This window comes from Scylla paramamosain, chromosome 1 (genome assembly GCF_035594125.1).
Source record: "Scylla paramamosain isolate STU-SP2022 chromosome 1, ASM3559412v1, whole genome shotgun sequence".
Classification (NCBI taxonomy): domain Eukaryota; kingdom Metazoa; phylum Arthropoda; class Malacostraca; order Decapoda; family Portunidae; genus Scylla; species Scylla paramamosain.
Genome location: NC_087151.1, coordinates 40,500,193 through 40,512,692, shown reverse-complemented (window position 1 = coordinate 40,512,692; position 12,500 = coordinate 40,500,193). Strand labels below are relative to the sequence as shown.

Below are 12,500 nucleotides of genomic sequence, written 5' to 3'. Positions count from 1 at the left end.
ACACCCTTCTCTCTCTCTCTCTCTCTCTCTCTCTCTCTCTCTCTCTCTCTCTCTCTCTCTCTCTCTCTCTCTCTCTCTCTCTCTCTCTCTCTAATCTGCTTGATTTCTTTTATGATGTTTTCACCATGTACGACGAAACAAAGGCAGTAGATATAGTGTATCTAGATTTTTCAAAAAGCTTTTGACAAAGTTCCCCACAAGCGGCTACTAGCTAAATTGAAGTCACATGGTATAAATGGAAAACTTCTCAATTGGCTTGAAGACTGGCTGTCTGAGAGAAAGCAGCGCGTTGTTTTAAATGGTAAATTTTCAAACTGGCGAGAAGTTTTAAGTGTTGTACCACAGGGATCTGTGCTCGGCCCTGTTCCTTTCCTTATTTACGTTAATGATATCGATGAGGGCCTCACCTGTAAAGTATCTAAGTTCGCTGATGATACAAAAATAATGAATAAAGTAGTCACGTCAGATGATAAAAGAAAATTACAATCTGATCTCGACCACTTAGCCACTTGGTCAGACAAGTGACAGATGAGCTTCAATGTAAATAAATGTAAAATGTTGCACATTGGTAATAATAACGATCACACTGATTACTTAATGAACGGTACCACGCTTCTCAAGGTTAATGAGGAAAAGGACTTGGGCGTTATAATTACCTCAGAGCTCAAGTCAAGTAAACACTGCTTGGAAGTAGTTAAAACAGCAAATAAATTGGTTGGGTTTATTGGTAGGACTTTCGAATTCAAATCAGAAGTGGTAATTCTCACATTGTTTAATACACTTGTCCGATCTCTACTTGAGTACTGCGTCCAGTTCTGGTCACCCCATTACAGGAAAGGTATAGACAAGCTGGAGAGAGTCCAAAGAAGAGTTACCAAGTTGATCCTACGACTGCGGAACAAGCCATATGAGGAGCGCTTGAGGGAACTCAACTTGTTCAGTTTAGAGAAACGGCGAATGCGAGGAGACGTAATTGAACTGTTTAAGATGTGTCGGGGCTTTGATAACGTAAATGTAAACAACTATCTCATCATTGACAGTTCCAACACCACTAGAAATAATGGTTACAAGATTATAGGTAAGCGTTTCAGATCAGACGAGGCTAAGTATTATTTCTTCAATAGAATTGTAAATGTCTGGAACTCTCTCCCAGCACATATTGTCGATAGTAATACAATAGAAACTTTTAAACAAAGGTTGGACAATCACCTCGCAGCAACCCCTTATATAACGTACTTTGTGCCTACATAAAACCGTTTTTTTTTTTTTTTTTAGTTACTGTAGTGAATAGTATAATTTCTCTTTCATCCTTTCCTATCACATCTTAGCTTTTCCTTCTCCCTATGCTCTCCTGTTTTTCCTTCCTTGACCCCTAGTGTCCTCCACCCTCTAACTCTTAGAATCTGTAGTGGTAGTGGTAGAATAGACACACAGACAACCACGTTAGGCCCAGTAGGGCTGTTGCTGTCTGTTCTTTCCTTTGTATTCCTTTGTACTCTCTCTCTCTCTCTCTCTCTCTCTCTCTCTCTCTCTCTCTCTCTCTCTCTCTCTCTCTCTCTCTCTCTCTCTGTCAAGGTTAAATCCATTGACTTCCCTCGCTTTAATCGGCAGCCAGGCTTGGAAATTCTCAGTAATTAATTTTGCGGTTGAGAATTCACGCATCATTACCACCATCATCATTATCACCATTACTGCCATCGCTAACCACTCTCACCACCACCACCACTACCACCTCTACTACTACCACCACTATCAACATCATACTTTCCTTCTCTCTCTCTCTCTCTCTCTCTCTCTCTCTCTCTCTCTCTCTCTCTCTCTCTCTCTCTCTCTCTCTCTCTCTCTCTCTCTCTCTCTCTCAAACTATCCCTCTTTTTTCCTTCCTTCGCTGCGTTTTCCTCCTGATTAGTAGAGCTTTTCTGTCTATTTTCCACTGCTTCCTCCCCTTCTCCCTCCCTTTCTCGCTCCCTTTTTTACTCCCCAAGGTAAACTAAATTGATGTAAATAGATTCACGTACATCTCAACCCTTTACAAGGTTATACAAAGGAGTTTTATGTTTATGTTATTGTAACTGTTGGTTTTCTTTCTTGTCTTTGTGTACCATCATCTTACAAGCTGAAAAGATGGAGCAATTAACGAACAGCAAGGCAGACCACCCTCTTTCTTTCATTCTTTAACTAATCTAATTTCCAACACTTTGCCTTGTTCTTCTTCTAGTCATAATGTCTTCACCATATGTTTATTTCCCTCACCAAATATGAAAAATAATATGTAAAAAGAAAAATCCTACAACTGTAGGGTGTTTCCTTGATCTCAGGAACTTCCTGCCTGCTGCTGCATTTCCCTCTGTTTATTATGATTAGAACTTTTCCAAGAGGGAGGTTTCAAGACACTTCTCTAATTTTGGATAATCCTTTTGACTCAACTCTTTAGGAACTGGCAGCTAGTGGGTCTTTTTTTCTGCATTTTTATAGGGCTTGGCCAGAGCCCCTCTTACATAAAAAAAAAAAAAAAAAAAGTTTAAGTGGATAAATAAAAGAATATAAAAGTCTATATAGAGAAATACTTCACTTTCGCCAACAGTAAAAAAGAAAAAAAAAAAACCTGGCCACCAACATCGTTTGCTTAAAATTAATAAATCAATTCCAATTAATAGAAACCCAAACAATCTAATAGAAAAGCAAAAATGACGCCGAAAATGTACATTGAATTGAGAAACACTTTAATAATTTAATGCGATTACAGTAAAAATAAGCTAAGAACTAAGATCTTATCAGCAAATAATGGCCAGACCTACGCTGTTGTTGAGACTGTAACTCAATGACAAACTGCAGAGGATGTCATAAATCTACAAGACCTCCACACAGCCACACAGTCACACTCACAAGCACGAGAGACCAGTGTGAGTACTTACCCTCAGCGGCGCCGCGTTTGACAGCCACTTCCACACGCCCCCTCAGAGCCGCCCACCCCCGCCACGCCCGCTCAGACTCCCCAAACTCTGCAATGAGAGAGAGAGAGAGAGAGAGAGAGAGAGAGAGAGAGAGAGAGAGATGAGAGAGAGGAGAGAGAGAGAGAGAGGGGGGGGGGTAGAAACACGTGTCATTTCAGACTTATCATGCACTTTAATGTAAAACTATGTAAATTATTGTACTGCAATGCGCTATAATGTACTAAAATATGAGACAGAAGGACGAGGTTGACAAAATAACAGGAAAATGAAGCCTACATGAGTTTTAAAGGAAAATTTAAAAGTGTATCCATCACCATTCTTTTCTTCTCCTTATTCCTTCACTTTCATCACCACTACTGTCACTACGAGTATTTCCTCCTTTCCTTTCCACCCCCCACTCCTCATCTTTCCTTCCCTTCTACTATTTCCATCATCCGTATTCTTTATTAGAGCTGTTTTCCCTCCCTTTTATTTCTTCGTCTCTCTCTCTCTTTTTTTTTTTTTTAAATTTGAGGACAGATTTAGGCACTTCCGGTACTGGCCAGGAAACACGCGGCTGATGGGAAGCACGTAAGGAATTTGTTTCATGCCAGCAACATATTTCCTCCCCCGGGCTGCCTTCCTCCGCCCTCGTCCTTCCCCACACCACTTTCGCTCCTGACATGATCCCTTCTCCCAAATTCTTTTCCTCCCTACAACTCGTCTTTCCACCTTACTCCCTCTGTCCCCTTCTGATACTAACCAAATCCCCTTTTTATCCCTCTCCTCCTCGTTTCCACTCCCCTCTTTCGTCTCCACCCCTCCCATCTACCTTCCCCGCCCCACTCTCATCCCCTAACCAGATCTTTTTTCCTCCCCATAACCCATCTTTCTACCTCACTCCTCCTGCCCCCTCCTACCCCTAACCAGACCTCTATTTTTTTTTTTTTCTTCTTGTTTCCATTCCTCTCTTCTCTCGTCTCCACCCCCCTCCACGTCCCCATTCTCCAAACCTATTTCCTCCCCACAACCCATCTCTTCAACCCACTCCTTCTGTCCCCTTCTTGGCTCTGACTAAGGAATTTTTTTTCCTCCCCCATCTTCTTCTCCTTTCTCCACCTCTTCCATCTCCTCCCCCGCTTCTAAGCAGATTTTTTTTTTCTCTTCTCAACTCATTTTACTCATTCTGTCCCCTCCTGGCACTAACCAACTCCCCTTTTTTCCTCCCTCCTTGTTTCCACTCCCCTTTTCCTCCCTTCTCCGCCTCTCCCGTCTCCCTCCCGTGGCCAATAACTTCACCACGCCAGCTCAGTGCGATAAACTAAAGTGGTGTAGGTACGCGTGTTTCACATTACATTAGATTTTATTGACCGTAAGCTGACTCGACTAAAAACATCATAACCATAAACATTCACAGTTCGTAGTTTACACCGGTAAGTTTCAAGAGTGAGCCGTAAAGTATCGAAGTAGCGACAAAAACCGGCGAGGAAGTTACTATGGTAAACTCTGTGATACGAAGGGCTTATCAGAATAGAAAATAAACCTTAGCAAAGAAACAATGAGTTCTGTATTCTGAAACAGTGAGGAGTTTAACCCTTTGATTGCTATTTGGTACGTCTTTCCTTAATTACTAATCACTGCGAGACATCTTTTATTTGTTCTATAAGCACTTGCAATTTTTAAACTGGGTAGAAATTGCAAAAAATCTATTCTTTTGAGTCCCCTTCCTTTCTTGTAGATGCTTATAAAGATTCCATGCATTAATCTTGGTGTTGCTAATTGTTTGGTATAGCAGTGAAAGGGTTAATATGCTAAATTTACTAATGCCAAGACTAATTGGTATGCAAAATAGATACTAAACAAGAAAAGAAAAGAAGCTATAGCAAATACAGAGGCCAGTATTTTGAAACACTTCTTTTTTTCTCCTAAAGACTATTTTTCAAAGGCCACAGACATGATTAGTCGGGTGTTCAAAATATTTCTTACCCGTGATGGTGCAGAATCCTTATCAAACTTTAACTAGAATCACGATAAGACCCTTCAAAACATCAATTACATTAACAGCACCCTTTTAAAAACCTGAGATTGTGCTCTGAAACGTAATAGAACATCACCTTAGGAAAAAAAAAATATATAAAAGACTTAATAAATTGATAATCTAAACTCTCCCTACATAGTATTACTCACATTTCCTTGTCTCCTTCAGTTGTACGGGCGCCCTGTCTCTTTCACCCTCCACCCCTATCCCCCTTCACCCCGTCACCCATTTCTCCCCTCGCTCCCTCACCCTCGTAAAGATGAGTTATGGCCAGACAGCTCAAGAAATCACACACACCTACACCTCATCACCACCCCCTCCCCCCTCCGCCACCACCACCCGCCCTGTGGTCTCTTTGGTGGTGGATTATAGGAAAAAAGGATGGTGATAAGGGGAGTGTGTGTGTGTGTGTGTGTGTGTGTGTGTGTGTGTGTGTGTGTGTGTGTGTGTGTGTGTGTGTGTGTGTGTGTGTAGGGTACAGTGATTCATGCTCCGTTCTGCTCTGCTCTTTCAACCTCACACACACACACACACACACACACACACACACGTACACGAAAGTAAGAAAAAAAAAAACTGATTACACTTCATAACAGACGTGTGATTAATCTGTAACATCTCATATCTCATCTTCCTCCTCCTCCTCCTCCTCCTCCTCCTCCTCCTCCTCTTCACTTACCAACCAACATACATTTCTTCCTCATCATCACCCAATCATCTTCCCCTCACTCATTACTCACCCTGACGCACTTACTCATCCTCCCCCCCGACCCACCTCGTCCCTCATCCCCCAGCCAGTTCGTCACGCCCCTAGCTCCCCTCGCCCATCGACAGCCAGGTCGCCGCCTTGAGGGCAAGACCCGCACCGCTCAACCCGCAATCACGTCTCCCAACTCCCCGAAGCCCATAAATCTTGTCCCTTCCATCCCGGCGTGTGCGGGTGAGAGAGAGAGAGAGAGATGAGAGAGAGAGAGAGAGAGAGAGAGAGAGAGAGAAAGAGAGAGAGAGAGCTACATAGTTAAATAGATAGACATATCACAACAGACCTTGCGGTCCTCACGACGTGACTTGACCTAGGACTAACTACTAAGGTTATACTAGGAGAAAAGGACAGCAAACCACAATGCTTTCTACTCACCCTCCACTTCCTCCGGCATAAGGCCGTACAGGAAACAGGTCGGGAATAAATACCTTACGGGGTTAGCAAAGTAAAAACCCGAAAAGAAAATTATAGTAAAGGATGAAAATGGATGAAATGTGGTGCTCCCATTTCCTAGAGGCAAGGAAGTAAATCTCTAACAAATGTTGTTAACCGTATATTGGAGACTAAACATTTATTAAGACAGCGTTTAAAAGTCTCTACGGTGTTGCAGTCTATCACGTCTTGAGAGGGCCCATATCATAGGTTGACGATAATATATATATATATATATATATATATATATATATATATATATATATATATATATATATATATATATATATATATATATATATATATATATATATATATATATATATAATATGAGAGTTGAGGGATTTCACAACAGCTTTGCAACCGTTTCCTCGCGTGTAATTTGAACAGTCTATGGTGAAATACTTGGAGTAGTCCATGCTATCGGTGCCTTTGATGATTTTAAACACTTGTATTACGTCGCCTCTTAATCTTCTTTGTGTCAACTGAAAAATATTTAATTTTCTAAGTCGCCCTTCTTATGATTAAAATAACACACGCGACCTCGCCAGGATTCGAACCTGGAATCTTCTGATCCGTAGTCAGACGCGTTATCCGTTGCGCCACGAGGCCACAAATGTTCAGGGGAGATTATATATATATATATATATATAGAGTAGAGAGAGAGAGAGAGAGAGAGAGAGAGAGAGAGAGAGAGAGAGAGAGAGAGAGAGAGAGAGAGAGAGAGGAGAGAGAGAGAGAGAGAGAAGTAAAATCATTTTCTCTACCCTACTGAAAAAGAGGGCGAGAGAGAAAAAGCAGACACACACCTACTGCCATTCTCTCTCTCTCTCTCTCTCTCGGCTCTCTCTCTCTCTCTCTCTCTCTCTCTCTCTCTCTCTCTCTCTCTCTCGCTCAACCACTGACCTCCATTAATTTCCTCATTCATTTATTCTCCTTATCACCTCATCTCCATGGTCATCTCCACCTTGTCTCGTGCATTCCTATCGGTCTCGATCTCCGTCTCGTCATCTGCATCTCATCTCGTGTTATCTCCAGCTACTGTCCTTATATCATCCTCACCTGCGTCATCACCATGTTAATCTCCCACTTGGTTTTTTTTTTTCATTAACTCATCTTCATCTCATTAATCTATCTGGGACCGCATTTCTGCAACTCATCTCCGCATAATTTCCGTTCATCTCCTCCTCACCTTCACGAATATTGTATGTCCTCATCCTAACCTCCATATTATCTTATCATCTCCAATGCATCTGGTTACCTTGACTGGATCTTCTTCTTTTAACCTCCACGCTATTTCCTCATGATCTCCACCTCATCTCGACTTCAGATCTCAGCTTCTCATCTTCATCATCCTCATGATTTCACTTTCCATCGATCTCCAATTTAATTTACATCGCAGCTCCTCCTCCTCCTCCTCCTCCTCATCTCTTCCTCATCTCTATCTCATCTCATCTCACCTCCACCTCATTTCGTACTCATTTCATTTTTCATGTGTTTGATTTCCTCTTCAGTTCCTTCCCTAAACATCATCACCTTTTCACCTTCCCTTCATATTACAATGTGGCAGAAAAACAGCGTATGACAGCGAGATAATGCAGTTACTACTTATCCCCTCCTCCTCCTCCTCTTCCTCCTCCTCCTGCTCCTCCTCCTGCTCCTCCTCCTCCTGCTACACCTATTTCTCGCCGTTCTCTTCTACTTTCACTTTCCTCTTCATCTTCCTTTCGAAACAAGCACACGGCAAAATTACTGCACCACTCTTCGGCAACTGAACAAAAAAACCAGCGAGTGACTGAAATTTATTAGAACAGGTAAAGAAAAAAAAATACTCCACATCAGAAGTTTCAAGGCTCCGCAAGCGAGTAGCATTCAAGGTTTGGTGAGACTCAAGCACCATGAAAACAATGCTGGCCGGTGTGGTGCTGCTGGCAAAAGCTGCACCACCGCTGAAGATAAGAAAGCATGAAGAATAGAGCACAGAGGGCGTAGTGTAGGGGAGTGTGTGTAGCGCAGGCCATTACATGAAAGTTTCCATTGATAATAAAGTAAAGTAGGAGGTGCAAATCTTTTTACTATTACAAAAACTTAATAAACGTGGCGAGACGCTATGCTTGATGATGGAGCACAGAGAACACTGTGCAGAGGGGGGCCGAGCGTCGTGCTGGCCACTACATGAATGAAGTAAATCAAGAGCTGCAGGTCGTTTAACTGTTGCAAGCCCTAATAAGTGTGGCGACTCTATGGTTGGGGAGAGGAAAAGAGAAAGAAACACAGTGTAGTGAGGGAGTGTAGTGGGCGTGGTGCGTAGTGCAGGCCATTACATAAACTTGTCCATTGATATTAAAGTAAATCAAGAGCAGCAAGTCACTTAGCTATTCCAAAGCATGCCTGGTAAATGTAGCGAGACAGTGTAGTTGGGGAGCAGAACACAGGAAACACAGGGCAGAGGCGTGCAGTGTGTCGTGCAAGACATTAAACAAGCACGGGGAATGTAAAGGCAGCCCCAGCATCACCTGGCGCCACCGAAGGGTCAAACACCTCCACTGTGCACCAAGTTATCGTCTGCAAAATCAACAGGGAACTTGAACAGTCACGGGCGCCTCGCTCGCTCGGTCAGGCGCTGGCAGGTAAGACACACGGAAAAGTTTTCATTGATAATAAAGTAAATCAGAGCGGCAAGGTGTTCTGCTATAATTACAAGGCGCCCCTGATAAATTTTGCCGCGAACCGAGCGACTAATTTGCTATCCCAGCAGGAGAGGATTCACACGCGCGACAGGGAGGGACGGTATACCAAAGGCTCCACCGTCCACCAGTCCTGCCAAGCGTCGAACCTTGAAATATAACTCAGGGAGGCTTTGTGCCGCACCGCCAATAATTTTTCAGGGAACACTCAAATAGACAAATGAGAAAGTGCAAAACGGGTTTTAAGCTTCGAAAAACTTTGTAACCAAGACGTGATGAACGAGACTGTCATTTTTTTTTTTTTCGGAGAAAGATTACGTCGACTAATGGCACACGCTCGAGAATTTTAAACCACCAAGAGATGTCGAGCAAGACACAAGAACCCCCCAGAGTCATAATTTTCAGGCCGGAGCAGATCGCCTCGGAAAGTAAAGCAACCTTTCACCTTAAGCACTTCCCTTTTACGTTCCGAGGCAACGGTGAGTGCAGGGAAATTCTCAGTTATGCTCACTTTACACCGAAACGAGACCGAGGAGGACGAGAACGAGGACGATGATGATGTGGGGAAGGGATCCGAATAAGAAGAGGACTAGTGAAGGGGGACGACGAGGAGAAGATCCGACAAGGATGAGAACAAGGCGAGGAGAGACGAGGAGTGTAAAATAAAAGGACGACAATGAAAATGAAAAGGAGTCGAGGATAGCGAGGAGACGAAGGCGATGACAATGATAAGGACACGACGACGGCAAGGATGACGAAAAAAATAGAACAAGACGACAATAGCGACGAGGACGAGGGCGAAGACGAAGCAAGGTCGATGATATAAAGATACATAAGAGATTATTCATATTCTGATCATCATTGCTGTATATAATTGATTGATTAACTGATTATGTTGTCGCAAAATTGTAATCGAGCCGTAACCTTGTGGCCCAGGCATGACACACCTCTCTCTCTCTTTCTCTCTCTCTCTCTCTCTCTCTCTCTCTCTCTCTCTCTCTCTCTCTCTCTCTCTCTCTCTCTCTCTCTCTTAACAGGACAGTCCCCTATGTTTTATACAGTTTATATAGTCTTACTGCTTACGGGCTCCCAGTATTATCTAGCGGTGACTTTATTTTACATCTTATCAGACATTTTCTTTCATCAGTTTGTGTGCTTTTGTTCAAGAAAAATACCTTCATGCAAACAAGTCAGGTTTCCTATGTATTTTTCCCTCGCCACAAAACCTGCTTTCTGGGGCCGCTGACCTGTCATGACGCGCTGCCTTATTTTCCCTCTGCTAATGCTCTCTCTCTCTCTCTCTCTCTCTCTCTCTCTCTCTCTCTCTCTCTCTCTCTCTCTCTCTCTGCACACTTTGACCTTTCTCTCCTTTCTTTCTTCTTTTCCTCTTTCCCTCCTCCATCTCCCCTCCCTGATTGTCCCTCCTTCAGTATTCTTTCCTCCCGCCCCCTCTCTCCTTCTACTAAACTGTCCCTCCACTCTGCCGCCTCCTCACGCACCCTCAGACACACACACACACACACACACACACACACACACACACACACTCACAGACGCGATGTTTCCCTCCCAGACAGACAAGCTCATAACGGGAGTAACCTGTTTGCCTGAGGCTGACACGAGGAAGGAAGGAAGGGAGACGAAGAGGGAGTCGAGAGCCCCTCCTCCTCTTATTCTTCTCCTCCTCCTCCTCCTCTTCTTCTACCCCGAGCCCAGGCAGCCCCAAGCATACTACCAGGGAAGGGAATGGGGGGAATGGGGGAGGAAAAGTGGGAGTGAGGGGCGGTGAAGTGTAACGACTGGGCAAGAATAGCTGTTTCTCTTTCTCCTTCTCTCTCTCTCTCTCTCTCTCTCTCTCTCTCTCTCTCTCTCTTACACACACACACACACACACACACACAAATACAGATAAATAGACACTAACTATGAATAATGAAGCCACCCACACACACCACCACCACCACCACCACCACGCGCCCCTCACTCGTCCTTCACTCATAAAACAACACAGGACAAAGATGAGACAAGAACACGCCGAGGGAACGTACTCAAGAATCCAAGGCATTTCATCCAATCCTTGAGACACACCAGAGGAGCAGCGGCCGTCACGCTAACACCCTGCCTGTCCGTCTACCCTACTTGTCTGCTACCCTACTTGCCTTCTGATCTTCCTGCTTGCTACCATGGCTAACCTGCCTGCTAGCCTTCCTTTCTTCTTGTGTTTCTGTCTGCTCGTCTGCTAATCCTGCCTGCCACCCACCCTGCTTCTCTGCCTTGCCTTGCTACCTTCCTCCCAGAGCCTGTTCATGTTTGCTTGCCGGTTAGCCTTCCTGATTGTCTGCTAATTTTCCTGCCTTTCTCTCTCTCTCTCTCTCTCTCTCTCTCTCTCTCTCTCTCTCTCTCTCTCTCTCTCTCTCTCTCTCTCTCTCTCTCTCTCTGCCAGCTTGTCCTTTTTTGTGTGAGATAATAAAAAAGTATGTTTGGCTTACTGCTTGTTTGTCAGTCAACTCGCTTGGCTACTGATTTGACTACCTGTCTCTCTTTCTGCTTCCTTGCATGTCCTATCAGCCTTCCTTCCTGCCTGCCTGCCTGCTAGTCACTGCTTGTCTACTCATCTGTCTTCTTTTGCGTCTGCTTGCCTACTTGACTCCGCCTGGTCGGTGCCTCCTACTTACGAGTATGTGTGCTTGCTTGCCAACAGTGATGGTCGTGAAGGCTTAATTCAAAGGCGCCGTCGGGTCCTGTCAACAAGACGATAGTTGGCAATGAGGGGATGAATGTCAGGAATGCTTCCGTGGATGACAGGATGGCGCCACACTGCTGGAGAAAATCAGTTTTACACAGTTTTGACGTGGACTGGTGAAAACTTGAAGGAGGTGTCAGCGTTTGTAGTGCAGGAGGCGAACTTGTGTGTGTGACGTTGTGAATGAATAAAAAAGGATATAGGAGCCTTTGACTGTCCGATTCTACAATTTCTTCCTTTAAATTAGGGGGTGCAGCTCATGACACACACCCTCGTAAGGAACAACAGGTCCGCTTTGTTTTGTTCTTCCATTGCGTTCCTTTGATGTATCATTGGCGTTATTGTGAAGTAACGACATCATGGTTATCGTAGTATCGCAGAGAGCAATCTAAGAGTAACCTCGTGCCTATAGTAAGTGCAATAACTTTTCCTTTTCCATCAGAGCAAGTTTTTTTTCTTTCGGGAGGTTACCGGAGCACCCAAGAAAGAGAGGTGTTGTTTAAACTTCGCTGGGCTATATAGAGTCCTCTGGGGAAGGTTGTCTTTTTGTTTCATTATCTGGGGGTGGCTAAGATGCCCAGTTTTGTGTGTGATGTGTTGTCTTGTGTCTAAATAATTATATGCCTGGAAGAGAGAAGGAGAGCTATCTGACGGCGATACAATTCTTATACTTATGGATCTTCCCGATGGGGGTGTTCGAGAAGGGTTCAGCAGGGGATCCGGGACGTAAAAAAAAAAAAAAAAAAAGAGCTTCCCGATGCAACCACTAAACATTCTACACATTTCATCTAATAAGCGGGGCAAGTTACAAAGAGGGAATGGATAAGATATAAAATGAAATGGAAATACAGAAGTACAGAATGAGAGAGAAGATCCGGGTTGCTGTCGAAGTCAAGGCTGATGG

At 43.9% G+C, this 12,500-nt stretch overlaps 1 long non-coding RNA gene and 1 other non-coding gene across 2 annotated transcripts in view; both read right to left on the bottom strand.

Annotated features, from left to right (window-relative positions):
* Positions 1-12,500, bottom strand: part of LOC135105897 (uncharacterized) — an 18,823-nt gene that overhangs the window by 3,457 nt on the left and 2,866 nt on the right. Inside the window, exon 2 of the long non-coding RNA XR_010271047.1 lies at positions 2,916-3,002. This is a non-coding gene — a long non-coding RNA (uncharacterized LOC135105897). The remainder of the gene's footprint in view (positions 1-2,915; positions 3,003-12,500) is intronic.
* Positions 6,706-6,778, bottom strand: Trnar-acg (transfer RNA arginine (anticodon ACG)). Its single transcript has one exon. It is a non-coding gene; the product is annotated as a tRNA-Arg (tRNA).